General features: G+C 45.6%; 1 protein-coding gene and 1 long non-coding RNA gene across 2 annotated transcripts in view; one reads left to right on the forward strand and one right to left on the reverse strand.

Annotated features, from left to right (window-relative positions):
• Slit3 (slit guidance ligand 3) overlaps window positions 1–27922 on the forward strand; it is a 603162-nt gene that overhangs the window by 242896 nt on the left and 332344 nt on the right. The gene's annotated exons all lie outside the window — the stretch shown is intronic.
• On the reverse strand, window positions 3960–27758 carry LOC119086959. The gene is made up of 2 exons (XR_005090371.1): window positions 27606–27758; window positions 3960–4396 (listed from the first exon to the last, which is right to left on the reverse strand). It is a non-coding gene; the product is annotated as an uncharacterized LOC119086959 (long non-coding RNA).

Genomic DNA, 27922 nt, shown 5'->3' on the forward strand with positions numbered 1-27922 from the left:
GAAGCAAATTCCACTGGGATCCTAGGGCCTGAGCTGAAGGGAGAGTACCAATTCCCAGGAGACAGCAGACCGATTCCCAGATTTCACCAATCTTGTCCTCCTTTGGGCATTTAACTGAAACCTCACACAACATTTAGGTTAAAATTCAAGAGAAAGTGCTCAAACCATGATAAGAATCTCAGTTATAACCCTGGGAGAGCAGACACGTGCTGCATTTGATAGAGGGGGCCCTTCTAGGACATCTGTCTTTGATAACTTTTAATGCAAAGAGTGGATCCTTTGAAATTAATTGGTCGGTACAAAGCCGTGCTTTTAATAATGCAATGGAGAACTTTTTGTTATGTAGAGCAGCCCTTAACCAGTGCCGACTTTGAGGATTGGATTAATTTTTCATGAGTTCCTGGCGCTCTGGGCTACTGTTCCAGCATCTTCTGGTTTCTCAGGAGCCTCCCACCCCCATACACACACATTCAGGGCGATGTGTTTTAAGTGCTTCTGTATGAAAGAAGAATTGTGGCACTCCTTTTTTTTTTTTTTTTTGCCTTGGGTCACAATCTGGAAGACTTTGAGAATTCTCAGGTAGACACTTACGAGCTCCAGAGATAATCTTACTTTCATAGCAAATGTTCTTTCTTGGGCTTCCGTTTTCCTTGCCTCCATGTGCCCTGTGTGCCTGCAGTATACACAGTGTCATGGACCCAGGAAGGCAAGTGGAAGGAAGCAAGCTTCACTCCCACAGAGCTGCCTTCTCTTAAACCCGAGATTTTATTTTAAGGAGGGCTGAGACTGGTCTCTTATCTTGCACCACCCTTTATCACCAGGAAGGGATCCGGGGACTCTCTGTCATTCTGTCGGCCTCTGAGTCTGGTGGCAAGTCTCATCTAAGGGAAGTGGAAGATGCTAACTTCATGGTTGGCTGGCAAGCGGGGTCTGGTTTTTCTGGAGCAACTCCCTGTGTGCCCACCCACACAGACTGCATCCTCTCTCCGAACACCTGTCATCTGTAAGTGTGGAAGGGAAATACACTAGAAAATTAACTCCAACCTGCTTTTTCTTTCCTAACACTGCATCATAAGTGAATGAACTGAGGGGTGTCTGACATATCTTTATATAACAGTATTAAAGAAGAAAGAGAGGGAGGCAGAGAAAGGAGGAGGAAAGACATGATGGACAAAGGTCTGGTCCAAGTGTTGAGGCAACTGTAAATGAGATGCACAAGGAGGAAAGCTCTGGAAATCCTTCCCCCGAGATGAGGGAAGTGAATGAATGTCCCATGGGTCTTAGCTCCATCAGCAGTGACAACCCTCAGTGTTTCCCTCTGTGTGTCTGGTACCCTGGCCAGACTGAGATCCGTGAAATGCAAAGACAATGGCGTATCTATGCCTGGTGTTCAACATACTACCTAAGTGTCGGTACATGTTTGTTGAATGAAACTTTGAGCAAATTAATGAAAGAGCCATGTAAATTAGTCACGCTCTCCTCTCAAAAGAAATGCTGCTTAAAAAAAAAAATTGATGAGTCTGGAGAGATGGCTCAGTGGTTAAGAGCACTGGCTGCTCTTCCAGAGGTCCTGAGTTCAAATTCCCAGCAACCACATGGTGGTTCATGGGATCTGAAGCTCTCTTGGGCATGCACGCAGACAGAGCACTCATACATAAATAAATAAGGTTTTTGAAAAAAAATGGTGGATATCCTAGGTACACAGAATAGATTCATAGAATGGTGCTGTACACTTTTACTAGTTTAGGCATGTAATATAGGAGACACAGCAGAGGGTAACACTTGAGATTATTGGCCCAATAAAGAAACTGTGGAACAGCTGAACATTTTTGCAGCCTTCTTTATATATTGATTAACAGTACAACTATTAATCGCCACTTGCTCCAGAGTTTACCAGCTTCATATTAATGCACCAATCGTGCTTTGCAGAGGGGTGAACAGAAGCAAGGAAGCCTGAGATTTTTTAGCTCACTTTCAAGTCTGAATCAACAACAGCCTGGTGCCTGTTGGCAGGACATATCAGGTCATGATATGTATGCACAAACCCTTTTTCTCCCTTTCATTAGGGATAATTGATTGAGGTTAGAAGATTGGAGAGTCCGGGGAGATTTTTAATCCAGTGCCATCATGGAAAGCTCGCTACATCAATATGAAGCTTCCATGGGGAGTGGGGGAGTAATTGAGATGCCACGCCAGCTGGAATCCAGATGAAGACACATTTGGAAGCTTAATCACAATCATGTTCTACACTAAATATTCATCCGTCTGTCTCCCAAAGAGGACAGGAAATTAAGCTGTCAAGGGCAGGAGGGATGAGGGCTTACTGAAAGAAGAAACCCACACCTTCGCCTTAATCTCGGAACAGGCAAGGGTGGTTTAGAAGGTGGAGGCAAAAAGCCTCGACTTTGCGGTTATATTTCCTAAGAAATTTTGAGCTGTTTATACACAATTTATCAGCTTTACAGTTACCAGAACGAACTGTTAAAGCAACTTAGTCTCCTTACTGTGGGAGAAGTATGGATGGGCAATGCCATCTCAACAGAAAAATGCTTTATTGAGCCAATATGGAGACATATTAAAGTTTTGTAAACACTCAAGAGGAGCAGGGGAATTCCTGAACAGAGCCCTGGGCTGTAACTGCACGGGCCTTGATGTGCAGTGTCCCAGAAGTTAACTAAACCCTGAACATAGTCGGTAGCAATTACGTGGCATGCTCTAGGCTTCCTTCTCAATTCTGTGTTTGAATGCAAATTCCCAAGTTAAGCTCTTTGTAATTCCATCTAAAACGGTCCCTAGCATCTAAATGTCATTTCAAAGAGCTGTTTGGGCAATGTCTAGCTGCCCCAAATTAAATAATTTGTCTTCTTTGAAATTCTGGCCAATGGTGTGAATCCAGCATTGGCTTCTGCTCCGAGCTGGTGAATCTCTGTATCGTGGTGTCATTGTGTATTTTGAGGTTGTATGAGGTAAAGTGCTTTGGTTGCAAGTAACAGAGCAGTTCCTGCTGGAGTGACGTGTACAAAGATGCCTTCTCGTGTGGTCAGGGTCAGGTAGGGGAAAGTTAGGTTCCTGCTCCGCCTCTGAGGTTCTCTTGATGCTCTGCCTCCTTGGTGCACTGGGCTCATGCTCCGTCTCCGTACAGGATAGAAGGAATGCCCAGCACAGGGGGAGATGCTGGCTCTGGGCCTTTGTCTGAGGAATGAGTAAGGTTCTCCTAGAAGTTCATCCTCAGAACTTGTCTAACCCATTCCATTATTTTATGGGCCACTTTTGATGGTCGGTGGTGATAGAACACATCCATCTCCTTTGTATAGGTATTGTCAAGTCAAGCGACCCCTTACCCGAGCCCCATTCCCATCACTAGATAACCCCCGTGACCTTCAGACAGCCCAGTGAGCTTCTCTGTCCGTGTTATAAAACAAGACTGTGGGCTCCAGTCCCACAGGGAACTTTCGGGAATGGAAACATGGAGCTGGGTATTGCTCTGTTGTCGTTACTGTGGACATGGTTTGGAGCCAGCTTGCTAATGAGCTTGCAGTCTTTTTTCCTACATATAAGGAAAATACTACCTGGGTAAGAAAGCTTAGAAGCCCATATTGTTTTGTCTAGTTCAGTATAAAGTGTAATTTAATCTATATGTGCGTATCGCTATTTTGTTTAAACGTATCATATACTTGCATACACATTATATATAAACACATACGCACACACGCGTGCCCACACACCCAGCCATCAGTCACAGGGGAAATCTCCCAGGCTGTCCATTGTTCCAGGAATTCTTAGTGTTCTGGTCTAGCGCTGTTGAGAGTGTCACTCACCAACGGGTGCCCGTTGGCATCCTGTGTGTTCCTGGTTTGTGAAACAGGGAGTAAACATTTTTAGTAATTTGACACCTCTTTGACACTGAAGTTGATGTTCATTTTTCTAATACTTCCTCTTCATTGTATTATACTCGGATACATTGGCCGTTTATTTTTATTTTTTATTTTCTTATCTACAGTCCAAAACTTAGTGAACAGCAGCCTGGCCGGCCCTTCACAGAGGGCGGTGAGAAGCCAGTCTGGACAGACACATACGGAAAGCACTCCATCCTTTGCTAAGGTTTATTCGGAGTGCGGGGGATGGTCACACAAAATTGTCAAACAGCACTGTGAACAAAATGATGTAGAATAATGTCATCAGGAAGTCATAGACGGCCCAGTGCCACATGAGTGGCTGGGATAACACTTGCCAGAGATTTCTGCTGGACAGAGTCTCAAGGTGGCCGTCAGAGGAAGAGTCTTCCTTAAGCAGGTAGATTTGTTTGGCCTTCCCTTGCATCCTGGGCCTCCTGTCAGAGTCGTCTCTGTCCCTTCTCACTGCAGCCTGCCGGGTTAATCTCCTGGTGAGCCTGGGCCTGCAGAATGAAGCCGGATGGGGTTATATGTCAGACTGCAACAGACACACACTAAATATCTTGCTCCATTATCCCAGACGGGGCTTTGATGTTAGCGTAGAACACGTCCGATTACACGGGACGTTATGTCATGTGTCAAATCAGTGTTGGGGCTCCATCCCGACACTTTAATTAGTGCCAGGGAAGCGGGGGTGGGGGGAAGTATATTATTTTTCAGTTTCAAGGCAAGGACCCTAACTCCTGTTGAGAACTGTTGGGTTATGCACTAGCATGAAAGTAGCCTGCTCTTTACAGATGCAACCTGTACACACCACTAGGGTAATGGCCATGTGTCATCTAACTAAAGGAGCTTGAGCCAGGAGGCAGAAAGCTTTGTGAAACTCTAACCAATAGGAACAACTGGTGTGAGCGAGCCACACTGAGTGTTCTCTTCAGTGACATCAGTGTTTAGTGTCATCTTTGAAGATCCGTCGGCGTTGAAGGTAGGCTTCTGACACTTGTATGTGTCTCATGGGCACATCAGTTGCTGCAGTGAGACCGTACCTGTATTTTATTGTAGTAAATGATGCTACCTGAATGAGTAGGCATGGGGGTGAAGGGAGAGGACACAGGCTTCTAAGAGCTCTCAGTTGCTTGGAGCTCGGACTTCACATTGTATTTTGCTTGTCGTCTGTTGGTTGATGCCAGTACTTCTCAGTTCTGTAGCTTGAGTTCAATGCTACCCTGTACCCAGAAAAGTGTCCAGGCATGACTGATAGCCCTTGGGCATTTGTGAATGTGGCCCTGAGTAATGAGAAACCTTCACTTTACTCTCTGCACCCAGAAGAAGGTCATCCAACTTAATGCCGAGTGAAGTCTCTGAGCGTCAATAAGCCGCATTCATTTTGACATCTAGACTCTGTGTAATTAAGACCTGGGGTCTGGCGCTTGCTTTATCAGTGTGTGTCAGTTCTCATTTCCATAGACTTTGGTTTTTCCCACATCTCTGCAGAGCCAATGCCCCCATCCTCAAATGCTATTAACAATGAAAGGGCTGAGGATAGAGTTACCGCCCATCTTGTCTCTAATCCCTGCTTAACATTTCCCTTAAAAAGGAACAGTGCTCCATTCGGAAATTAAACGCTCTGTGTTTAGATGTTCTTTATGGCAGGAGAAAAGAGGTAGATTTTCCATTGCTTTCTTCTGAGTTTGGAAAACATCCGATTCCATGCCCTTTATTCAGCTGTGAAGCAGAAGCTGCAGCGTGACCACAGGGTGGCTCTGTCATTTCTCTTTTATACACCCCGCTTGGTGCTGTGTGCTGCAGACCCAGGCTGGCCTCCCCAGGTGTGATAATAATGTGTGTATGCAGGCCGAAGACTGCCGGCGTAACTGGATTCTAGAGGAAGGTGGTGACTTCTAGGGCTGCTGGCCACTGTCCTTTTACCCTCTGAACTGTCTCCTGGACAACAGCATTTGGGATCCAACCATTTGAATGCTTCTTCTCTGACTGGATACCTTGTACCCATTAGCCAGAGAATTGACCTGGGTTCAATTCCCAGCACCCACACAGTGGCTAACAACCGTCTGGAACTCCAGTCCCAGGGGATCCAATGCCCTCTTCTCCAAGGGCACCAGGCATGCATGTGGTTTGTTTCTCCAGCTGGAATGAGAAAACCCATATCCAGGAGACGTTAGAGCAGCTTCACATGACCATCTATGCACTCAGTTCTGTGACCAGGGAATAAAGAGTGTGGCGTCTGTGGATCTTCATTTTCTCATCTAAAAGAACTGCTCATCATAAAACTTAAGAGTAGGGAGACAAGCCTAATAAGAGGCTCAGAGAAAGATCCAGGAGTGAAGGAAGACAACAAGAAAGCGTTCACAGGGTGGCACAGTGGCACATACATGTTGTTCCACTCCGTTTAGAAAACTATAATAGGAGGACTGCTTGAGATCAGGAGTTCCAGACCAGCCTGGACAATGTAGTGAGACCCTTCCTCCTCCTCCCCCCACAAAAAAATTGAAGTTGAGGGTTGCTTTCAAGGAAGCTACTGTTTTATCTGTGTCCAGCACTACCCTTGAGAGAACTGCTACCCCTTTCTGGTTCTCTGATAGTTTATCTTAGACATAAGTGATAGATAATTACATTGCTCACTTTGGGGTTGCTGCAGTGAGTTAGTGAAATAATTCTTATAACGTGCTTAACACAGTGGTTGACATTGATGCTCGAGTCACGTTGCCTATGAGTTCTGCTCTCGCTACTGATGCTCTATTAGTTATCAAGAAGCCATCCTGTCCTGAATGAGACAGACTCAGTCTACCAAGGACTCCTTGGTAGCTACCCTCAGTCCCAGAGTTCCTAAGAAGTTTTAAAAGCAGCCAAGAATCTAGGCTAGTACCTCTCTACCTCAGTTCACCTAAGAATGGTCTCTGAGGGCTTCAAGTGATGCTCTCTCTGGTCCTGAGCAGAAATGTCGGCTGAGTTCTACTGAATCCAGTTGTGAGGTGCTTGAAAAGCTCATTAGGTGATTCCAAAGTCAAGCACCACCGACCTGGTAGAACAACCCGTTGAGTTTGATGTTGAAAAAAAAAAAAAAGTGTTTATAGACCCTGATGTCACTAGTGGTAGTATTGTTTACATTTCCTTAAAACTAAAGTGTGGGTGCTGGCGGTGTGTGGCTCTGAGTGGCAGGGTGCCTGGCTAGTGTATACAAAGTTCTAGGTTCAACCTTCAGTACTGAAATCACAATTAATTATTAACTAACGTGTGGAGAGAAACTCGTGTAAATTAGATATAAATAAGCGCCAAGTTAAAAAATGACATCTTTATGGTAAATACTTAAATGAGGCTTGAGAAGTATCCTAGAACAAGTATGTTTATAAGTATACCTCATAATGCACACAGTCATTAAGTTGGTTGGGTAAGGAAGTGGAGATGGTCAGGGAGGAACTGGGGGAGAGGAAACCATGATCAAAATATATTGTATGAAAAATTTTAATTAAATCTTTGAGTGCAAGTAAAAATTCTGAGTTAAGAACAGAATTGGTCTCAACTTATTTTCTGTCCTCCTCCTTCTCCTTCTCTCTCTTCTATCCTCCCCCTCCCTCCCTCCCTCCCTCCCTTTTCTCCTCTCTCTCCCTCTCTCTCTCTCTCTCTCTTTTAGTTTTTTTGAGACAGGGCCTCACTCTGTAGCTCTAGCTGTCCTGGAACTCACTCTGTAGATCAGGCTGATCTCGAACTCACAGAGATCAACCTGCTTCTGCCTCCCAAGTGCTGGGATTAAAGGTGTGCGCCACCAAGCCTGGCTTCTAATAACTTATCTTCAACCTAGATTTTAAAAGATGTCATTCCATATTTACTCAAAACTGTAATTTTATTTACCCGGTAAATATCAACACAGTTAACAATAATAGTATCTCACCTTTCCCTTATGCTCTACCACTGGCAAAGCTTTCAGGCACCACTGGCAAAGCACTTTAAGTGGGCTTCCTAAGACCCCGGGGAAGCTGGACTTTTGCCCTCTTGGCACAGGTAGGGAAATTGTGACCCAAAAAAGTGAGTTAAGTTTCTGTCCTATTACACACAGTTCCATCATAGACGTGCAGGATGGGAGCCAGACTGTCTGAATTGGGGGCACTTTTATTTTCACCTCTCCTGCTAACTTGTCCATGCTGTCTGCTGTGCCTCCACATTAAATTATAAAAGTCCTTAAGGGTGTTTCTTGGACAGAGGAAACCTACCCAACAGCCTCCCCTGGAGTGTCTTCTCCTATTTGTGACCAGCTTGAGTCTTTCCTCGGGCCTTGGCCATCGTCATCCTGGTTATCCGTCAGTCCTGACCCTGCTTACTGAAATCCCTCCAATAGCTGCCTGGCTTGCTGTGCAGAAATCCACAGGCCTGCTCTGCTTGACCCATGCCTCCCATCCCCTGCTGCTCTGTTCTTGCTCATCAGGCCCCTGGCAGCTGCATCTGCTCCGGATTCCTCACCAAGGCCAGGCCCTTGACCCTTCCTGCCTGGGCAGCACTGTGTTCTGCAACAAAACATGATTTCTCTTCACTTTGCCAAGAAAACCTATCTTCACATACTGCAAGCCCAGCTTCCTCGTTGGTTGAGACCTCTCTTTGCCCATCCATGTTGAAAACAGATCTTGCCTTAGTTGCTCTTGTTCTGATTTGGATTTGTTGGGGTGGGGGTGGGGCTGTCAGTTCAATCCCAAAGCATCACCTCCCTATTTTTTTTTTCTAACACTCTAGTCTTAGTGCTTAGCACATAGTAACTGCTCACTGTGTATTGACTCAATGAGAACATGAATAAGTGGATGGGTAGCTTATTCATATTCTGCTGAGTGCTGGTACAGTTTTACCGTCTGTACCTGTTGCAAGCCAGAAGGTATGAATACCTGCACGAACTTCAAGGTTGTTCAGAGCTTCTCTGACTATATCATCTTGAAGTTGCTGCTTACACTGAATGCTCTTAAGATGTGTTTGCGCTTTTGACTGTATGTGCATATGCGAATGTGAGTGCAGATGCCTGAAGAGTCCACAAGAGGGCGTCTGATTCCCTGAAGCTCGAGTTACAGATGGTTCTGAGCCACCCTACATGGTTCCTGGGAACCTAAACTCTGGTCCTCTGTAAGAGCATTTCATGCTCTTGGCCACTGGGCCAGCCCCGGTACGGTTATGCGGGACGGGGAATGTGAAATTGGAAGTGGCTTCCAAGCCAGGGAGGGCACGGCTTAGTTAACCCAGGAGTAGAATGCCCGGAGCCCAGCCTGTTCTCCTTTTCCCTGCTTCCCCAGAAGTCCCTTCTGATGACAGTTTCAGAATCACGGAATCTAGTAGATAAATAACACAGCACCAGAAACCAGAAATCCGTGTTGTCTTCCCAATGAGGCCAGTTTTAGGTAAATCACTCCCACTAGCTTAAATTCAGTTTCTTTACCATGAAGTTGGGCGTGATACTTCATACCACACTTAACCCATTGGGTTATAAGGTAGACATGAAGATATTTTGAACAGGTAGAAGTCCTTCACATTACTCCTTGAACTTGTGTTCCATGGATATGATTTGGTCTTCTTAAGGATTTTTAAATGAAAGAAGATGCACTGATTTCCATAGGTAAAGACATCCCGAAGACAAACAAGTGAGGATCAAATGCATTTTTCTTTGGTGTCAAGGAATTAGGTGGATGGGCAGACGGCAACAGCGGTTTATACCAGATCTCTGCCTGCCTGCGGATCAGGATGTTGTTTGGAGCTTACCCGGTCACCTGTTTGTCTAGCAGTTCGAGTTGGTAGGACATATAACATCTGGAAGCCGAGATGGGGCACTGTGTGTGAGTTGCAGGGTGTTGGGAGGGTAGAGGTGGAGCGGTGGTCATGATGGTGGGTGGATCGGAGTGGAGTAGAGAGACTTAGCAACTGATGGCATCAGCACCATTTGGGAGGAAGTTGTTGTCAGGGAAGGCTGCCCAGAAGAGCATGGGAGTGAGGAAAGTGAGCTGAGTCACATCAGGCGGAGGGCAGGTCTAGTGAGGCAGCCGGCGCTTCCTCCTCTCCTGGGTAGGAAGAGTGCTCAGTAGAGGACTCTGATTGCCCAGAGGCTGTCTGGGTACAGCCGAAAAGGTGGCTTTCCCCCCTTTCCCAGGAGCTGAAGTGACTCCCACAAGCTCAGCGTTAAAGGGGAGGACAGCACTGGGGGTGCGGTGGAAACAGAATAAAGGGGACCTAACTACAGTCAAGGATGTTGGCTTTGGTTAGTATATAAAAACTACCCGGATTGATGGAGCCTCTGGATATAGAATGTGTGGACGCTAATTGCCCCTAAATTACAGTGGATTCCATTGAAACAGAGTTCTCAACACACCAGCTCGGCCCTCCTCCCTGCCTCTTTCCCTCCCACACAATGCTAAAATCAATGTGTCATTGTGACTGGGAGGAAAGGTTTTGGATTTGTTTCCCACTTCCCTCCAAGATCTCTTGTTTGCAAAATACAGGAGGGTCTGGGCTACTAATCTAATTCCAGTTTTATTTCAAATTAAAAGAAAAACAAAAAACCAAAGGTATTCTAGGGACTGGCTTCTCTAGAAGGCTGGTCCAAGCCTCTAGCCCGGCTTGGTTTCTCCACCACACCAATGACTCTAATTAGTGGTTCTCAAAGTTGATTGTACCTCTGAACCCTGTTAAATCGGAGCCCACCCCAGAGCCTCCTCAGAGTAGGTCTGAAAGAGGGGAGCCCCAATCTGCATTTCTAATGAGTAATCTGGTAACCTTGCTGCTTCTAGTCCCAGGCTTGACCACAAGGGCTTTGCTTTGAAAACCAGGGAGAAACGAGGAAAATGTGAAGGAAAAGTAAGGAACCTAGCCTTAGGAAAGGAGTGTGAATCCTAGAATCCTAAAGCTGTGTCTCCTTGGGGAGTGAGGCAGACCAAGACATGATTTCTGAAATCAACTGTGTGTGTATTCTCTAGGCTCTCAGAAGGCACGTGGCTGTCATGGGATCAACACTGATCTTGCTAGAGATCAGAAGATAGAACGGGTTTGGAATGCAACAGCCTGCCTGTGGCCTTGAAGTCCCCCTCCCTTATCTGCTGATAGTTACTGTCAAGGGTTTTTCCCACAGTTCTCACACCTCCAGTCTGCTGTATATTTCTTTTGCCTCGAGGCCACTAAGAGGTGTCCATGCCATCCCATTTTTATTGACGGGTCACTTCTGTACAAGGCTGAGTAACTCCTAGGCTGCTTTTGGTAATGTTTCCAACACTTTTCAAAACACTGGACAAAGTGAGTCAACGGATTTGGGGTTTTAGTTCTGGCCTTGCCTCTGGCTTACTGTGCAGTTGTGAGAAAAACATTACAACCCCTGGGTAAGATTTTACTCATCAATTAGAGGAGAGAGTTAGTCTAGCTGGCTTAGTGGTTATTCCCTTTGGGGGAAAATGAAGATAAAATATATGGACCTCTTCCCAGAAAAAAATACACAGATACACATAGATGCAGAATGTTGCCTCCAGCTTTTACACTGCCTAAATAATGATGATAATAATAATAACAATAATAATGTAGCAGTAATAAGCAATAGCAATAGCTAGTTTTCCTCAGGTGCCAACTATGTACCAGGCACCCTATTGCCATACTCTGGCCACAATGCACCATGAAGCTGCTGATGCCCATCACAGTGTGAGAAACCGTGGCAGGAATTCCACTCAGGTCACCGAGCTGGTAAGCAACAGAATGTGGGTGGAGGTAGCCTGTACTCTTCTGCAGGTGATCAATTGAAGTTTCGGTGTTTATGACTCTGGGTTATAAATGGAGTCTACTCTGGGTGATATTTCAAGTTCTGAAGTTTAGAAGTCACAGATTTTGTGGGGTTTTTTGTTGTTTTGTTTTGCCTCAAGCACTAACAAACACCAGTAAAATGATCCACAGTGTCCTTAAGGCTTTGATGTATTGAAGGTGGTCACAAAATTTAAAATTTAAAGTATACTCGGGAATCCAACTGAGAAAAGCACCTCCTCTTTTGTATGTGTCTTAAAAATGAATGCTTTCTTATCATAGTTTCTGACCAGAGGTAGCTTCAAGGCTGGAGAAACAGCGATCTCTGCCTTGGCAGGTCAGTAATGTGACGAGATAAAGGGCAGCCCGTTAATGAAAACCACTCTGCCTCCTGCCAGCAAAGGAGTTTTCTTAGTGCATTTCAAGTCCTCTAACACCTCTTCCCAGATCAATGGCTTTTCATAAATGCACCGGGAGATCTTTGAACCACTAATGCTTCAGGGGCTGTTTAGGTTTGGAGTCAAACTGTTTAATATAACTCTCCTCCAAGTCTGGTTCTATTGAAAGGTCTCGGGCAATGTCTTAAAAAGCAGAACCGCCATGGCCAAGTGACGTCCCCTGCCTTGGCCTCCTGTTTATATAAGCAAATTGGACCAGGCTGATTACATTCAGCATGGGGGGAGGAGGAATGGAATGGCATGTGGGTCATGGTAAGGAGTTGAGTGAAAAGGATTCAGATTAAAGGTGCCTTTTGATTGGAGTGTACAAAGTCCTTTGCCAAAGAAGAGAGGGAAGGCTTTGATTGGCTTCGTCAACAGAGTAAGTCAGCAACAGATGATGCACTTCAATAAAACTGCGTGGTGCCAGAGAAGGGTGGGCCAAACTCCCGAGTGTTCTTGGGAAAATGAGTGCCATTTAATTTCAATAGTAGCTTCAGCATGTAAGCCGATTCAGGGAGGATCTCTTACAGAAAGCGGATTGTGAGCAGCAAGAGATGTCCTATGAAAGGGCAACCTTTCTTCTGCCTGAAGCTGCTCCCACCCTAGTTTCCATTGAGCCTGTGGTTGGGAATAATAGAGAGAAAACAACAGTCGGCATCTCCTAATGTGCCCTGTGCAGGCCTGTGCTCTGTGCTTTCGCCCATCTGCTGTTATCACCTCCACCATCAGATGCAAAAACAGTCTCAGCACAGACGACCAAGTTGGCCAATATCACACTTCTCTGGGATGGTACCCACAGTTATCTCCTCCTCTTGCCTACCAAGCCACGTGTGTCCACCCATGTGGACATGATCCGCTGGCATCTCTATAGTTAGCTCATTGACCCCTAGAGATGTGTGACTTTGCTGTTCACACATAATGTCCCCTTTATTTAGACTTCTCATTTATGGAGCAGATGGTCTTTTCAGCTTGCTTCTCACCATAGTATGGAGCACAGTAGAGAGTTCTGCCTTTTTTGTTTGTTTGTTTTTTGTTTAAGGGGTGCTATGGGGAGAGGCAGGGGTTAAACCTGGTGTTTCATACATGTTGAATAATTTTCTCTTATTCTTGAAAAGTCAGCTTAAAAGCAGCGATGTGGCTTGATTTTTAACATTTATTTTTAATGTGCGTATTTTGCCTGTATGTATGTATGTATGTATGTATGTATGTATGTATGTATGTATATATGTATACTATGTTTGTTATATCCCTGGAAGCCAGAAGAGGGCACCAGGACTCTTGGAACTAGAGTTACAGGCAGTTGTAAGCTGCCATGGCCAGGCTGGGGCTGGGAACTAAACTAGATCCTCTGAAAGAACAGCAAGTGCTCTTAATCACTGAGCCCTCTTTCCAGCCCCTTGATTTTTTTAATTACAATTATTATCATTATTATTTTGTTCATATAAGCTTGCTGAATAAATTCCTGTCTTAGTCAACAAAATTAAAGATTAAAAAGAAGAAACAACTGTTAGTATTGTGGCATGTAGTCCTCTGCTTTTTTGCCTGTGTGCATACACACTAATAAAACATGTTGTTTTGTAGCTTGATATTTTTGCTAGCCCTACACAGTGCACATCTTTCTCGTCCAAAGCTGTAGAATTTCTGTAGTTTATGTATCGAAGTCCCACGTAATGTTCTTCTAAGTAGTTGTGTTATCCTCTACTCCATCTGCAGTTGATGCTCTTGGTACCTTTTCCATGCTCGTCTCTACACAGATGTAGCAGGGATCTCTGTACTTAGAACTTGATGCTCATCTTTCTGTCCCTGTTTTTGACTTGGCTCTTTGGAAAGTTAAGGCCATTTGTTTGAATAATGGTTTTAAAAATGACAGGACATGGCTTTTGTCTACTTCATGGTGCCTCAAATTGCAACATTCAGATTTTAATGTAAAAATTGGATGGAGGTGTTTGAGTCAGAATGGCAGAGATTCACAAGTCTTTTTTTTTTTTTTTTTTTTTTTTTTTAATTTATCCCATCAAAATATTCTAAAACCCCTGCCCCGGGTGGTGGTGATGCTCGACTTTAATCCCAGCACTCTGGTAGCAGAGGCAGGTGGATCTCAGAGTTTGAGGCCAGCCTGGACTCTATCCCAGGGAATTAACACACCAGGGAGCATGAAGTTATTTCTGTAAATGTCCTGACTGTGGAACTATCACTGACTGTCTATCAGTCATCCTGGAGTAAAAACTTACTGAGTGCCAGCAAGAGAACAGAGAGGGTACTGACTGGACTTCCAGGGATTGAGGTGAAAGCCACTTTTTTAGGCTCGTGGGGATCAAAGATGGTTTGGACAGAGATATCCTAGGACCAAGCCAGGTACACAAGTAGAATCTGAGAGAATTCAGGGTGATTATAGCGAGTGATATGGTAAATCACCAGGAGTCCTATTTATTAGTTTCCATCAGCCAAATGAAGCAATTTTTAGATTTACATTTAGATTTTTTTTTTATTTGACGAGCTATCACCATGGTGATGGAATTGAGAAGCCTTTTCTTGACAACATTTCTGTGAAACCATTTGTTTAATTATTTGCATACTGTGACTCTGGGAGCCCCCCCCCCCCCCCCGAGATGCCTGTGCTTCTCCCTCTACCAAGGAGTGCTTCATTTCAGCCCCTCTTGCATTCTGCACGGCAGAGGCATCCAGGTCTCCATATGCCAGGGCTCTTCCAGCAATGGGCTGAGACTCTGCGGCTTCCCACAATCCATCCCAGAAAAGGAACTCGCGAGTGAAAAAGATCAGAGAAAGGAAAGAGTGTGAAAGAACACGCCTTCTGTTCTCCAGGAATGGTTCTGAGTGTAGCTTGTCTACACCCGGCTGATTTAGTCTCGTCCACACAAGCTCTCACAAAGATGGGCTGTTAGAATAAGATGGTTAGTCAAAAATTACCTTCCAAGGTGATCCAGGAACTGGGGGGGGGGGGGGGGGGGGTGCAAGTTGCCCTTTTGTTGTGGTTGTGGTGGTTCTAGAAGTATTTGTGAATTCACCCTTCCACACACACTTTCCTTAAAGTAGTAATTTCAAGATTCCAAATAGATTCAAGATAGTTTTTAAAAAACCCAAAAATCTTAATTCTCCAGTGTTCTAGAACCTTACATAGAAGAGTCCCTTCTACTTCTTAGCCAAAAAGAACAGATTATTTCTGGAAACTTCCAATGCTCCATCCTGATCTACACTTCTGTTTGGACTTCAGTGATGTAGCAGCTCCAATGAGCAGTGCCCTAATGCATCATCATTGGGTCTCACAATCTGGCCTCCACGTCGTGAGACTTAGATGTGTCTGGAGACTTTAGGAGTCAAATCTTTGTCCAGTCAGTGGCTCTGGGCGGATACTGCAATTACATGGGCTGGAGCAGCTTCAAGCCAAGTCTCTGTCTTGGATTTATACCTCTCCTTCCTGTCTCTGCCTTATTTTCTCTCTTCCCCTCATTACTTTTCTTTATCACCTTCTTTAAAGGGGTTGGTTTGTTTCTGGTAGTTCACAGTTTGCTCTGGAGAAAATGGTACACGCAGGACACGAAGCCCAGGCTGTTTGTGTCACGCTCCATTCCTGACAACAAACATTGCTGCTCACACGCCTGTGTTCATCCCATATTTTGATGAACTAGCTGTGTCCTGTACACTGTTGCTCTTTGGGAACCAGGGATGCCACGGGATTCGAAGTAGGATCCTGAACTAGTCAACCTTGAGTCTCAAAGACATTTTGACAGCTTCCAGCAAATAAAAAACACATATCCAGCTCACTGCCTGTTAAGAGGCTTTTGATTGACAGCTCTCTGTTTTAACGTTAGAGAATTTGTATCCATCCACACACAACATGGGGGCAGCATACCATATTAGAAGACACAGCGTCCCTGCTAAATGCCAGTTCTGTTGTTGACTGGACAAGTCACGTGGATGATGCCTGATGAACGCTGTTATCATGCGAATTCCCAGTGCCCATCCCCACTCCAAGGGGGAGAATGACCATACTCATATTGGCTCATTGCTAAATACTTCTGTTGTGTTCATGTTCTTTACCACACCCCAATCCTTGGATTAAGTTACTGGCTCAGGGATCTGCCAAGTGGAGAAATGTTTGTTCCTTGCTTCTTCATAATACCCTTTTCTAATGGAACAAAGCAGGGCTGTAAACTGGGGTGGGTGTCCTCTTTATTGCACTTAGATGCTGAAGCAAAGAGCACTCTCATTTTTTTTTTTTTTTTATTGGCTTGGCTCTTGTTCGCCTTGGGAAAGGTATCACGGCACTTCCTGCAGGACCCTGACATCTCCGTACCCTGTTTCTTCTTGCATTTTCCTGCTATCCCAAACCCATCCTATCCAGTAATGGGCTTGTAGACAGAGAAATTGAGGTTGAGTTCCATTGAGCTTTTGCTTTTTCACTGTGTTCAGCAGTAAGAACATTTTCGTGCAAGACAAATAGAAGAAATATATAGTGGACATAAACTCAGTCTGCAAGCGTCAGTCTCCAGGAAAGGTGGCTTAGTTTATAAAAATGTTTCCCTCACGTCCACTTTCCACAAAAACCAAACTGCAGATATTTCAAACTTCAGTCCCCCTTCCTTCTTTCCCAGGGGGGTGTATATGAGTTTCCAGGTGTTTGAGTGTTACTCAGCAGAATGGAGGCAGAGAAGATGTAGTTCAGAGGTGTACTGTCTAGTTTTATATCAACTTGACACCAGCTAGAGTCATCTGAAAGAATGGAACCTCAGTTGGGAAAATTGGCTCCGTAAGATCTGGATGGAGTGCATTTTCTTAGTTAGTGGTTGATTGAGGAAGGTCCAGCCCATTGTGAGTGGTGCTGTCCCTGTAAGAAAGCAGGCTGAGCAAGCCATGATGAGCAAGCCAGTGAGCAGCAGTCCTCCATGGCCTCTGCATCAGCTCCTGCCTCCAGGTTCCCGCTTTGTTTGAGTTCCTGCCCTGACGTCAGTAATGAGCAGTGCTGTGGAAGCATAAGCCAAATAAACCCTATCCTCTCCAAGCTGTTTGGTCGTGGTGTTTCACCACAGCAATAGTAACCCTAACTAAGACAGAAATTGGTACCAAGATTGTGGGGTATGTCTGTCTGTGACAGACGTGACCGTGTGTTTTAGGAAGGACTTTGGAACTTTGGGCTGCAAAATTTGTTGAGTGTTCAGAGCTCAATGAGCCTTTCTGTGGGAGCGTGGATGATGTTGAAAGCAACGAGGATGATGGAGGTCTGGTTTGTGAAATTTTCAGAGAGAACTTTGAAGGTCCCTTAATGGCTCTATCAGGACCATTTGCTGCTATTTGGAGTTAAGAATCTGTGATTCTGCTTAGCTGAGGCTTAAGAATCATCTGTGATTAACAAGATACCAGAAACACTGAAATAAAACCTTTGCCTTACTGGGACAATTGATGCTGCTTCACTAGAGCTGAGAAATTGGCAGGGATTAAGAGACCGGCATCCTTGAGGTGAACTCTTTGGGGAAGCATTGCCTTAGGGTCAGCACGCAGGGGGCTATGTTCCAGAGGCCACCAAGGTTGTACTTCGTGCTGGTGGCCAGACTTGGTGGTGTAAGAATCACGCAGGTGGTGCTGGCTTTGGAGGCCTGAGGAGGTGATGGAGAGCAGCTGAGGCTCGACCCTGTGCGGCAGGACTGGAGACCCTGAGCAGAGCTCAGGAGAGGCTCTCTTGGAAAGAGTGGAGCCAATTGTGGCAGAAGACCTCAGCATTTTGGAGATGCCGGTACCAAAGGAGGACTGCCTGCCAAGAACAGCAGCAGGTGTGGAGTAGAGCCTGGAAGACCAGCTTGGGCGCCAAAAAACAGCAGCAGGTGTGGAGTAGAGCCTAGAAGGCCAGCTTGGGCGTGTCGCAGAGCTGAAGGAACCAGTGAAGTGTTTACACTGTTGGAGTTTGGTTTTTGCTGTGTTCAGACTGTGTCTGTGCCCTGGTTCTTCCCTCGTGAAGAAAGGGAGTGTTTATTTTTGATTTTACAGGAGCCCACCGTTAAGAGACTGGAACTTTTAAATTTTAAAAGAGAATGAATATTTTAAAGGAGCTGACTTTTTAAGTGAGATTTTTAAAGACCGTGGGACTTTTAAATTTTGAATATTTATATTGTGATGTTTATATTAATGTGTGATTCTGGGGGTGAACAAGAAAGGAAAGGTTATGGTGATGTGTGGTGTTTGTGAGGTTGACAAGAGGTCAGTTGTGCTGTCTAGGTTTATGTCAACTTGACACAAGCTAGAGTCATCTGAAAGGAGGGAGCCTCAATGGAGAAAATGCCTCCATACAATCTGGCTGTAGGCATTTTCTTAGTGATTGATAGAGGGTGTGGTTCAGCTCATTGTGGGTGGTGACACCTCTGGACTGGTGGCCCTGGATGCTATAAGAATAAGCAGGCTGAGCAAGCCAGAGCCTTGATGGCCTCTGCGCCTGCTCCTGCCTCCAGGTTCTGGCCCTGTTTGGGTTCCTGCCATGGCTTTTTGAAATGGACTGTGATGTGTAAACCAAATTTACCTTTTCCTCCCCAAGTTGCTTTGGTCATGGTGTTTCATCGCAGCAACAGAAATCCTAAGAGGTAAATGACTTGTGGGTGTGCATCCTCAGTGGCTTCTTCCCCTTAGCTCCTGAAGGCACAAGCAATCATCCTTCCACTTACTTCAGAGGTGCTGGGAGAGGCTGAAGACAATTTTGAGCCAGGCAGCTTATTGCCACCATGACATCACTGCTCATTCCATGCTTCTCTACCAGGACAGAGAGCCAAGGCAGGTTTGAGAGGCTTTTCTGCCTTGAGTGGCCCCGACTAGTAGAGGGACTGTGTCTCCTCAGTCCTCAGCTTCTGTCTGTCATCCATTGGTCTGACCTGCCTCCAATCCTGTGTCCGTCACAGGGAGCTAAGGATTGGGTCTCTGTATGAGCTCATCCATGTCTCTGGTGCCTTCACTACCTCTGTTGTCTTTCCCCGAGGTGGAGGAATATTTGGAAGGATCAGGATCCTAATTCTGGTGGATCCAGTAAACCTTGGGTACACTTGGGTTCAGAGCAGCACTGTCTGGTAAAACTTTCTGCGGTGATGGGCCTGTTGTTCATGTTCTTTTCCCATCCTTGCAGCCAAAGCCACCTGAGTGATGAGACCAGGGTCCTTGGGATGTGCTTCACTTTCATTCACTTAGATCTGAATAGCCACATGTAGTTAGACGCCACCGTATCAGACAACATAGGTCTAGATTTTTGAAACTGAAAAGACCAAGAATGAGTGTTTTTGTTCTCTACATGGAGCTGGTACAGTCCATCCTCAAAGCAAAGGTGAACTGTATCCCTGTCTTCCCAGGCAGTGTGCCTTTTTAAGAGTGAGTTTTGTGAAACATGTCAGTTAACACTTCAAAGTACTACATACATAAACATATTGAAAAGGTGGTATTTTGCCACTCAAACCACTGAGTAACTCAAAACCCTGAATGTTGCCTAATCTGCTGAGGCACCTCTAATGGACCACAGGCATCCTGGCAACTTGGTAAACAATTGCTCTATTTCTGCCTAACATCTAGTGTGGTGTGTTGAGATATAGACTTACATGGAAAATCATCGCTTCAAAGAGGTGGTGACTTGCTTTAAGGGATTCAGTGTCTGCCAGGACGGTCCAAGACCAGGTCTGCCACATTGTATTGAGAATTCATCCCTCATACTCCACTGCCTCCTGGAGCCTTCTAACCATGCTGCTAGACTGTTACGTCTGCCCTGGAAATGATTATCTCCTGGAGAAAGGGCCACACCTCTTGCTCCAGCCGTGTGTGTGGCAGGACATCCACTAGTCAGCAGGGGGATGACAAGCTCCGCCTGCCTTTGTAAGATGGAAGTAGAGACCCCAGGCGAGACTAGTTTCCACACCCACTGCCCTCCCTGGTTCTTCCATCTCCTTTCTCATACCCCAAAGTAGCAGCGGTTGGTCCCTACCCTCCTGGCTCATGGTTTTAGAGATGCTTAGGGGTGTTCTGACTAAGGGAAAGACTCCACTCCTTAACTCTCCCTAACTTCTAGCCTAAAGGAGGACGCTCGGTATTTAAATTAAATTAATTCAAGCTGCTGTAACAAATGGACTTAATATAATACATAAAGACTCAAACTGATTGAGGTTGAGTTTTCTCTCATTTAAAAACCCAAACAGCCTTTCCTACTGGGTTAACGCTTTGCCTCCAAGTAAGAAGGAAGAGACCAGAGTCCTGTCAGCAAGTCATGATTACACGTAGAGATTATGAGCCCCAGTACCTTCAGGGGACCTCCAGAGTCAATGCTGGGCTCCTGTGCAAACAAAGGGAAATTGTACACAGGCTAGAATCTTACAGTTTTTTTCACCCATCTGTTTGATTGGATTCAGTTATAGGAGCATGCCTCATCACAGGAAGGCTGGGAAATGTAGTGTAGTTTTGGAACCAGGAAGAGGAAATGACCATGTTAAGGGTTAGCCAGCCTTTGCCACTCATCCAAACTAACAAGTGGCAGATTTTTGTTATAAGAGGCCAGATGGTAAAATGAAATATTTTAAGCTTTGTAAGCCACACCATCTCTATGTTACTCACTCACTTCTATGACTGCATCATGACTACAGGATGGCTCGGCTGTTCTGATAAAGCTTGATTTCGTAGACAGACAATGGCCTATTATGGCCCCCAGAACCATAGTGGATCAGCTACAGTTGTAGTCCAGGGAAAATGCTTTCCCAGCAAGACGCAAAACAAGAATAGTTGAGATTATTTGCAAAGGACTATAAGAAGTGTCAGGGTTTCCTGGAGCAGAACAGGAGGTAATGGGTGCCCGTGGGTTAAGGGGGCAGAAGAGGGGCCTGAGAGAACATGTCATTAGGACATTGTTTATAAAAGAGATGGTTCCGGCTGTGTTTCAAAGGAAAATAATGGGAGTTCCCCCCCCCAAAAAAAAAACAAGTTGTTTATTAAAAAGTATAAGTTTCAAATGTCACACTCAGTATCTTTGGGATGAGACCAAAGAATGTGTATTTTCAGCGTGATTCTCTACTGATTAAGCAGGCGGTATGGGTGGTATGTAATTCGTGAACTAAAAAGCAGTTAGTGTCCCTGACCCTGGCATGAGCATGTGGAGAACATAAAGTAATACACAGCGTGTGCATGAAGCTACTCATCTGGGGAAGCCAAACTTTCCTTCAAAGAAACTACCAAGACTCGAGAATGACAGTGGTCTCACAGGTTTCTCTAATTTCTTTCTTCTTTCTTTATCTTCTTTCTTTCTTTCTTCTTCTTCCTTCCTTTCCTTCCTTCCTCCTTCCTTCCTCCCTCCCTTCCTCCCTCTCTCTCTCTCTCTCTTTTTCTTTCTTTTTTTAATTTACTTGGGGCTCTCTGGTTTTGTGGTGATCGTGCTCTGGGATAGTAGACTATGTGAGTCACAGGAAAGTGTCAAAACTTCCAAGCCACACGCCTTAAATCCCAGCACTTGGGAGGCAGAGACCGGTGGATTTCTGTGAGTTTTCGGACAGCCTGGTCTACACAGTGCATTCTGATACAGCCAAGGTTATGTAGAGAGATCCTGTCTCAAACAACACACACACACACACACATACACACACACACACACACACACACACACACACACACACACACACCTCGAAACCAAGCTGTGACCCAGCAAGCACTGGGGCTTCTGTCTGCTCCTTTAACACTTACTTCCCTCTCCAGCAGTGCCAGGTGGTCACTGTCCCCCAGGCTCAGGAAAGCGACTTCGTGGGTTCTTGTCGAATGAACTATCCCTGCTGGAAGACTGGATTCTTAATTCCTAAAGTGACTCTTGTCCCTTATCCCTCTGTCAGGATGCAGCTAAAATCTCTCCCTCTGTCTTTTGAAATATTTAGAGCTGCTATCCTGGCTTCCCTCCTGTTGCCTAGCAACCTGCATGAGGGAGGCTGATTGGCCAGGAGCGTCGGGGAGTGACTCCCTCAACACTGGTCGCCAATGCAGGGTCCTAAGAGCACCCCAGCAGGGGGGCGTAAAACACACATTGTGAGTGACCTTGAGAAGGTCACCTCTGGTGTGCCTAGAGAAAGCACTCACATATGCCAGTCCATCTGTTCATGGCCCAAAGATGTAGTGGAAACAGAAAAAAAAAAAAAAAAAAAAAAAAAAAAAAAAAAAAGAAAGAAAGAAAGAAAAAAAAAGAAAGAAAGAAAGAAAGAAAAAGAAAAAAGAAAGAAAGAAAGAAAGAAAAATCCACCTTCAAGACCCTTACTTTCCTCTAGAAATAGCCAATTGCCTACCTTCAGAAGTGGTAGGAAGATTTGAGTCTCTGAGCAGAGAAATGCAAAACATTGATGAGTGAATAGCAAATCAATATGTGTATTTCTGTAGTTCACCACATAACCCAGAGATAAGGGAGAAGAAAACTGAAAAAAAAAAAAAATCCCCTGAGATTTCTTTTATGGTAAATGATGGAGTTTTGTGTTCAAGTCTGATTTCTGAGCATGGAAATTTGCCCTTAAATGACCAAATCTGCTCATTTCTTAAGTCCCCATCTCCTGTGAGTCCTGGCAGTGTGCTTGGGAATATGGAATGCCTAAGCCAAGTCCTGTCTTTGACTCAACAGCCAGGCAATGTCCTGGCTCAGGATATGGTCTGGCAACTAAAAAAAAAAAAACAAAAAACAAAAAAACAAAACTCCTTTTCTTAGCAAGGCAGCCTTGATTTTTATTGTGCATTCCAGAAGCCTTCAGGTGAGTTTGGGAAGGATGTAAAAAACTCAAGTTGGAGGGGCTTACACAAGCCTTGGTTCACTCCCCAGATGCAGATGTGGGCTGCCCAATGGCCTCAGACCTTAGGAGATTCACCTTGGGAAAATTGTGAGTAATGGATATCCCCTTGGCTAGGAATCCCAGCTCCATATGTACTGAGGCCTGAGAGCTTGCCTCTCTATAAGCTTCTTGATGCTTCTGGTGCAGATGTGTAAGTGATTCAGGTCACATTGGGGCAGGAGGATAGATAGGAAGTATCGGGGAGGGTCGGAATCAGAATTGCCTCTTTTTGATTTTCAGCAGCCATGATCTTGCTCAGCAATGGACTCTAGCGGTCCTGGTAGCTCAGATTCAAAGCGCCTTTCCCTGGTTCACTACAATTTTCTTCCTGCTAAAGCCCATTTCCCTTTCTGTGCGTCTCAGTGGCTCTGGATTAGTGCTTCAACTCCCACGCTTGAGTCACATTCTGGAATTAGGTTTTTGTTTGTTTCTACAGGCAGAATGAAATTTGTTGATAAACACAAAATTCGTACACATAGACCTCCTCTTGGGTCTTATTCTTGGTATTTTTGGTCCCCCTTCCCAGAGTTACTGCTGCAGCACACACCTTCAGGATCATCCATTTCTCCAGGGCATGCTTGTTTCCATCATCATACACACGGGTACCCGGGAAGTTAAGGGGCTGGCTGCAGAGTGGGTACAGTGTGCTTCTCTGCCCAACTCTGCCCAGCTCTGCTCATCCAGGATGAGCACTCTCTGCTCTGCCGTGAATGCTGTAAACCCTGCCCAAGCTGCCCAAGGGACTGATTTCTTGGTTTATTTTGGTGACAGCTGCCAGCATTTTCATGTCGCTACCTGGCTTTGTCCATTCCATACCTTTGCTTTTCTTGCTTGGACCCCCATTGCCCAATGTGAGTCAAGTCACTTGCAAAGGAATGGAAGGAAATGTTACCCAGAGAGTGCAAAATGGAAGCTGGATGGGGAGTCGAGTTTCCAGAACCGCAAGTAAAGCACAGAGCATCCCAGTTGGCCAATACCAGTGGAAAGACTGTAGCGTGTGTCTAATTAAAGACTGCCTGTCTATGAGGCAAAATTGCCTTTCGTCTTCCCATGGATCAATGATTTGAGGCACAGATCCATACAACTTTTAAAGGTATCTTGCAACACAAGTCACATAGACAGTACTAATTCCCTTGAACTGTATCATTATTGCCATTATCAACCGCATCTCTTGGCAGTGCAGAGAGAAAACCAGAGCCCCCACGTGCATGCTAGGCAAGCCTTTGCCATTCAGCTACACCCAGAGTCTACAGGAAATATCTAGAGATGTTTCCACCGAGAAAACTTTGGTTTTCGATGATAATTTACATCACAAGAGGCAGACACAGCATCAATCTTACAGATAAACAGAGCTACCTTCAAACTACATAACTACACTAGCTTTGCATCAGACCCATCACTCACGTTCTGTGGAAGAAAACCGATGCAACAAGAAAGAATATTCATAGAACGTTTACTGTATTGTCACTGTTGTTGTAAATGCTTTACATAAATTTTTAGTTGAAAAAAAATCACCCGAAGCCTATGATGTATAAAGTACAATCTCTTTCATTTCACAAATGACTAGGGTGCAGAGAAATCAGGTCCTGTGACTGAGAACATACTCCTTCCTGCTGTGCATCGGTCCCCTACTTTATGGCGGATTAGGTGACCGATTTCTATAAGAGCTTGGTGGAGTAGCCAGTGTCCAGTAGATGACCATTGCGGCTACTGCATATTTAATGGACAGGTCCATCCCAAATGAAGTGCTTTCTCAACTTATAGGGATAGAGTGCTGATGAAAATTACGGTTTTAGTTAGCAGCTTTTGCTAAGCGTGCACACGCAGTGCCCCTATCCTGACAGGGCTCCCTGGATCTGTTAAATTCACCCCAGCGTCAGCAGCGTGGACCCTTACTTGCATCCATCCCACTTGTTAGCCTTGCTTTGATTTCTGGGCCAGGAATGTTGCATTCCTGCATATATCTGGGCTTCTGGATCAGCCCGTGCTGATATGGATGGGGGGGGGGGGACTGTTTGTTGCTCTGGACCCCCAGGACCTTGTTAGACCACCTTTGCCTGCTGACTGCCTATTTTTCTTACTAATCATTCAGCGAGGGACATAGGGATTTGTCCTGGTGACTCAGAACTAGATAGACAGATCAGCATAGAGTACCAGCCGCTCCAGATCTGGGGTTATAGTTCCTGACTTGCTGGCTTCTAGGGTGTGCTGATGGGGCTTGTGAGGTAGATGAAGGAGTCTTGACAGAGAGAGGGGTCAAAAGAAAGGCAGAAGAAAAAAACTAAGAGAAAGAAAAAAATAATCTAGAGAGAAATGTCCTTTGTAGATAGAAACTGTTTTGAACTGGGAAATTCTTTGGGGGCATATGTTACAATGTCTTTCTTTTCTTTTCTTTCTTTCTTTTTCTTTCTTTCTCTTTCTTTTTTCTTTCTCTCTTTCTTTCTCTTTCTTTCTTCCCTTCCTTCCTTCCTCCCTCCCTTTCTCCCCTTCCTTCCTCCCCTCCTTCCTCCCTCCTCCCTCCCTCCCTTCCTCCCTCCCTTCCTTCCTTTCTTCCTTCCTTCCTCTGTCTCTATCTTTCTTTCTTTCTTTCTTTCTTTCTTTCTTTCTTTCTTTCTTTTTCTTTCTTTCTCTTTCTCTCTCTTTTCTTTCTTCTTTCTTTCTTTCTTCTTTCTCTCTTTCTCTCTCTTTCTCTCTTTCTCTCTTTCTCTCTCTCTCTCTCTCTTCTCTCTTCTCTCTTTCTTTCTTTCTTTCTTTCTTTCTTTCTTTCTTTCTTGTTGGAAAGTTCCTGAGATGAATTCCACAGAGTTACACAGCTATGCATTTGAGGTCATTCCTAGATGAGAACATCAGAAACTTCTCTAACATGTCCCTACTTGCATGAAACCTGTGCATATTGTGACACTGTTTTGAGGGGACTCCATTATTGACTGACTTTGGGAGCTCAGAATCCCAGCACCCCTGGGCAGGGACTCACAGCTATCAATATGCACAACTGTACTCTTGCTAGATGCAGGGTCATCGGAGAGCATGCCCTAAACCTGACCGTGTAAGTGCATGTATGTCCTGACCATGAGAGCAACCTCCCAGGGGAGAGCAGAGGTAACGGGACAAGGGACAGACAGACCAAGCACGCCCTATTTTGTTCTTTACTCATACGCAGAAAGGTCACACGAGGCCCAGGACATCAGCTTGTAGAAGCTGCGGCTCTTTTACGTGGGCTGTGCTTTTCGCTTTGTTTTCGTATGGATGGGGAGCCCTTGCCCAGCCTTGGCCTTTTCCTCATCACAGAAGCTTGCTGTGTTGCCAACCGAGTCACCGCCACCATCTGAGGTTGTCTCTCGTGCTCCTGCAAAAGGCAGGCAGCCACCCACTTTTTCTGCCCTGCCCTCCCCCTGTCTGAGGCCCTCTGCGCAGAGTTTTCCCACACAGAGGAGCCCTGGAAGCAAGCATGTCTGCCTGTGCGAAGAGGCTAGCTTCAGGTGCGGTCTGTTGGGGATTCAGCTAAAGGAAACTCCAGCTTGTTACCATTGTCGTTCGTTAGCTTTTTCCTGGCGATACTTTTTCCCTCTTCTCTCTCACCATCTTTCCCCCACCTATACTTAGTTTCTTGACTTCATCAAATTTATATTAAATCTCTACTCCAAGTACCTAGATCCAAACTCTGGGTTCAGAAAATTTGCTAAGTCTAGGAAGAGAGGAGAGAAGTATGAGGAGAAGGAGGGAGAAAGGATGGGCAGGCCGGCGGGAGGCGGGGCAGGGGGTGTCACAGAATATCATGGCGAACCACGCTTCCAGAAATGTTACCTCCTTGAGTCATTTAGTCCTTGAGTATCGTGTTCTGCGGATCTCGGCCAGTCTATGACTGTGTCATAAAGTTTGGTTATCAAGATTAAAAGCATAACTGTGTCTCCTTCCTTCTCTCTTTCCCTCTCCCTGCTCTCTCCTTCCCTCCCTCCCTCCTTCCTTTCTTCCTTTAACAAAAACGTTCTCTGTAATCCAAGCCCCACTAGCAGGCAGGAGACGTCTTAGATTTCCTCTGGTGTTTGGACTTTTTTCCTCTTTTCCCTCATGCACGGACTAGGATGTTTGTGGAGAGCTGGGCTACCCTGTGAACTACACAGGCTGCCTTCTTGTCCTGGAGCCCACAGTCTAAGGGGCATCAATCAAGGAAGCTGGTAGGTACAGGAGACACGGGGGGCGGGGGGTGCCAAGAGAAACTAGAAGGGGGAAGTGTGTCAGGGGTGGAGGTGTGTGGCTTTGTATTTGGGGAGCCAGGAAGGTCTCCCTAAAGAGAGAATGTTTGAACGGAGATCTGCACAAGAGGGAGTCCTGCTCCAGGTAGATCCACGTAGGATCCACCCCAGGCTCTGACTGCCCCAGCCTTCTATTCAGCCAGGGTTGAATTCCACAGAAATGTTTACCCCAAAACGGGTGTGAGAGGCAGAGGTCAAGAGAGCCTCTGAGAGTGGAGTGACCCAGTCCTGGGCACAAGTCAGCCTTTAATGAGAGTCCAGGTAACCCTTTGAAAGCTGAAACCTGTGGTCAGGTCTTCCCCCAGCAGAAAGTCTCGGGTTTCAGTCTTAATTATGGAACCTAGGAGCTGGCCCAGCCTCCATCCTGTTCAGCTGGGCTTCAGCTTTCCTGGGAAGAGGCCTTCCTGTCTCCAGTCCTGCAGGCCCCAGGGTACTTACCTCAAGCAGATGCTGGCTGCCCGTCAGTCAGTGCTCACCATGGCACTGAGTCACCAGCTCACAAGGTGGGTAGGAGGGAGAGGTGCTGGACAGTGTGGAAGCAAGACTGGCCCTGAGGGTTGCCAGCGCTCAGAGCTGTAGGCTGCCGCTTCAATTATGATGTCACAGAAAGATGGGCCAGTTCTCAAGGCCAGTGGCTATGAGCAGGCCTTTCCTCTCCTTGTCCTCACAGAATTGGTGAAACTCAAGGCAAGGCAGTAGGGTCTCAGAGAGAGTGCCAGCAGAAGCCCCCTGGTAGCAGCTCCCAGTTTGGCACT

Source organism: Peromyscus leucopus, chromosome 8b (genome assembly GCF_004664715.2).
Source record: "Peromyscus leucopus breed LL Stock chromosome 8b, UCI_PerLeu_2.1, whole genome shotgun sequence".
Taxonomy (NCBI): Eukaryota; Metazoa; Chordata; class Mammalia; order Rodentia; family Cricetidae; genus Peromyscus; species Peromyscus leucopus.